This window comes from Athene cunicularia (genome assembly GCF_003259725.1).
Source record: "Athene cunicularia isolate RWA chromosome 2 unlocalized genomic scaffold, athCun1 chr2_part1, whole genome shotgun sequence".
NCBI classification, from domain to species: Eukaryota; Metazoa; Chordata; class Aves; order Strigiformes; family Strigidae; genus Athene; species Athene cunicularia.
Window position 1 is genome coordinate 84,489,780 of NW_020799095.1, and position 3,303 is coordinate 84,493,082.

At 41.3% G+C, this 3,303-nt stretch overlaps 1 protein-coding gene across 1 annotated transcript in view; it reads left to right on the forward strand.

Moving 5' to 3' along the window:
- Nucleotides 1-2,762: 2,762 nt before the first annotated feature.
- The window catches only part of LOC113476409 (poly(rC)-binding protein 3-like), a 146,054-nt gene continuing 145,513 nt past the window's right edge, over nt 2,763-3,303 (forward strand). The window contains exon 1 of the mRNA XM_026841963.1: nt 2,763-2,818. The gene's annotated coding sequence lies outside the window, so the exon portion shown is untranslated. The remainder of the gene's footprint in view (nt 2,819-3,303) is intronic.

The following is a 3,303-nucleotide window of genomic DNA, read 5'->3' on the forward strand; positions in this document are numbered from 1 at the left end:
TTTTTTTTTTTTTTTTTTTTTTTTTTCCAAGGGTAGGGACATGTAAAAGAAAAGAACACTAATACTAGATGATTTGGTGGTGTTGTCAGTTTTCACTTATCAAACAAAACAGTGTTTAAGGGAAAACTGCAACCAATGCTTGAGGATAGCTTTCCATATATAGGCTTGCTTCTCCAGGAAATTAAGTGAAACATGAGGAGCCATCACATCTGATCCAGGTTTCCATTTCCATAATGAGTTAACTTAAAGCACTTCCAGGTAATAGTCTTAATTTTCTATAAACCAAGAAGTCTTACCCTGTTCTGTTGGTGGAATATTTTATAAACAGTTTAAAATTGCAAATATATACCAAATTGTTTACAAACTAAACAGCATATTTTCTTTACACATTTTATTTTTGGGACATTGCTCATGGAGATTTCTGTCATCTGTCTCCTAGATTTATCATCAGATACAGTATTTTGATCTGTAAAGCAAATGGCATTTTGAATACTTTTAAACGTACAAAGGAGAACGCTTCTGAATACCTCTCTATGAGGCATATTTCCATACATGCAGTTTTCCGCATCTTACATTTTCAGCATCCTGAAGGGATGTTGCAAGATTTCCCCATCATTTCTATATGTAGGTTGGAAAAGCTGGTGTAAGAAACCAGCATGCAAAACAATGAGAACCAGGTCAAGACAGATCGAGTCTAACCAGGCCTCTTGGCAAAATGAGAAAATACTGTTTCTTTTTATAACCTTTTTTTTTTTTCCTCTTTGAACTCTGTAATAATAGCTGATCCAGGAAGTGAAAGATTAAAAAAAAAAAAAATCAGAGAGAAGGATATTTTTCTTTCACTTCTGGCATCCGTGGCTCAGTTCTACCAATTTATTCATATGCCAGGCTGGCTAGATTTTGATACCATGCACACAATCTTGCATTTCACTCAGTAGTGACTTTTTTTTTTGTGACTTATTTTTGCTGTCTTGTTATTCAGTTACAACTATGCAGCTGTCTAAGTCATAGGTCATGTTTTTCCCAGGTAAGCTCATTATTCTAAAAATCTTTTACTTCTTACCTGGAGGGGGTTTTGTTGTTGAGGATTTTTTTTTTTCCTTCAGCAAAGGTTCTGTCCACTCCTTTGCAATGCAAATCATGTCTGTACTGCTGCTGCGGACACCCAGCTTGGCCCTGCTTGAAGTAAAATCAGGATCCTATGTGAAGATCAGCAGGTGGAACTGGCAGGGTTCATTAGCTATATTGCAAAACCTTGCAATACAGCTGGACATCCTGCGGTACCTCTGGCTGCTGGGCTGGGCTACATGGACCTCCACCCTGCCTATGCCAGGACAGGGGTCTCTGCTTCGCTCTCCCCCATCCTCAGGAAGTCAGCCCGTGGGCTTGCGGCTTTAGCCCCAACAATGCTTAGTCTGTATTGTTCGAGTTGGTGTTATTGTTCTGCATCTGTGCACTCTGGGTTACTGAAAGCTCTTTGTTGAAAAAAAAAAATAAAATTCTATCCTTGCTAAAACTAGGAAGTCTGGAAATCTTGTGGGCAGTTTTGTTCTTGCAAGCCTGTGCACGTGATTTTTTGGACTAGGGTTTTGCATGAGCTTCACTTAAATATTCTCTTGTTGAAATGCGTTTCTTCAAATGATCTTCCAAAAGTACATTCTTTGTTATGTAGGGCACATGCTTAAATTCAGGGAATTAAAAACTAGCAAAACCCATCTCTGGACATCCTTTTGAGGATGAGTGCTTTCAGGATAAGCCTGTATGTGAATGGGTTTAGTATGAGAAAGCAGTGTTCACTGCAGCAGGACAAACAAGTATGATCAGAGGAGGGCATGGGAATGAAATGCAAAAAATAACATTTATTTGTAGTAGAAGAGAAGTTTATTGTTGAGTTGGTGGAAACTGAACAGAGGAAACACAGGGATAATTTCAGACCGCTTTTATCTCAGATCAAAAAGATCATGAGGTTAGTCAATAGGATTAACTACTTTTACATAGATTTGTACGTAAACATTGAGAGTTGGAGGGACATCAGCTGAATGCCCTCCCTTTGCAATGATAACATTTGGGAACGTCTGTGGGGGGAATTAGGTGACTGTGACTATTGGCTTCCCCTCAGATGAACTTAGCTGTTGTCATCCTGCCATCAACAGACTGGAAATTGCTATTTCAAAGGCACTGCGGAGTTTACAAGCAGTCAAAACGGGACTGAAACCACACCCGTCTCTCACCCTGCCCTCCTCATGTCGGAGCAGGCAGCATCCAGCTACTTGCAGGGCACGAACGGGAGTTTTGCAAAGTGGTGCACAAGCGCCTAGAAGGTCGGGCGCTGTTGGTGGAGGCACTCTGCTTGATCAAGGGTGTTTTGCAGGTTTTGGGGTTAGTTTTCAGCTCTAACTCACTATATAGTTAGAAACCTCTGGCTGGAGTTTCTCCTCACAGTTCTGGAATATGCTGGTGTAAAATGTGCGTAAATCAAACTAAATTAAATCCCCCAGTTTTGATACAAATGTGCCCAAGTCTGTACTTCATTATTGTACTGATTTACTTATTGGTGCATCAGGAACCTCTTGTTTATGTTTTATTTTAGAGAAGCCCTTGCTTATACTGTTTGTGTGATGCAAAGTATCTGGGAGGTTGGAGGCTACCTCTGACCAGCCCTGGTCACTGTACTTGGTTATATAAGATGCATAGACTTGGGTACCTATAAATATTAGCGCGCAGCTGTCACAAAGGGATTGTGAGCGAGCCACTCGGAACCTCGAAAACATTATAGCTTGGCACCCAGAAATATACATCTTTGATAACATATTACAAGGTTATGTATCGGGGGGAGAGGGTAGGAAGGCGGCAACTGCTTTTAATCTTTTGTCTCTTTTTAAAAATTATTTTTCCTCCTTGTACTGCTGGTATACATGGGATCTTTACCATTTTTATTACATTAGGATGTGACATTCCTGGCCTTGACAGTCCTTTTGTTTGGATATTTATAGCAGCTTCTGGTCATTGTTGAGCAAAGGAGATTGCCCTGCCCTCTGGCCCTTTCTTAAGCAGATTTTGGGCAGAAGCTCCTCTCATGTGGCACTAATTGAAATGATTGGTGGAGGGGGTGTTGCGAGTACACTCTGGCTGACTCGGGCTTATCTGCCAGGGGCTAAGCTAGGGGAGGAAGGGAGCAAAAACGGGGAGAAGGGAGGAAAGGGGGAGAAAAAAAAAAAAAGAAAGAAAAAGGAGGGGGGAAAATCAAAAGCCGCCCAGCTTTGCTTGGCTGTGGTAGGGCTCGGGGCTCCGGGCCGCTGGTCC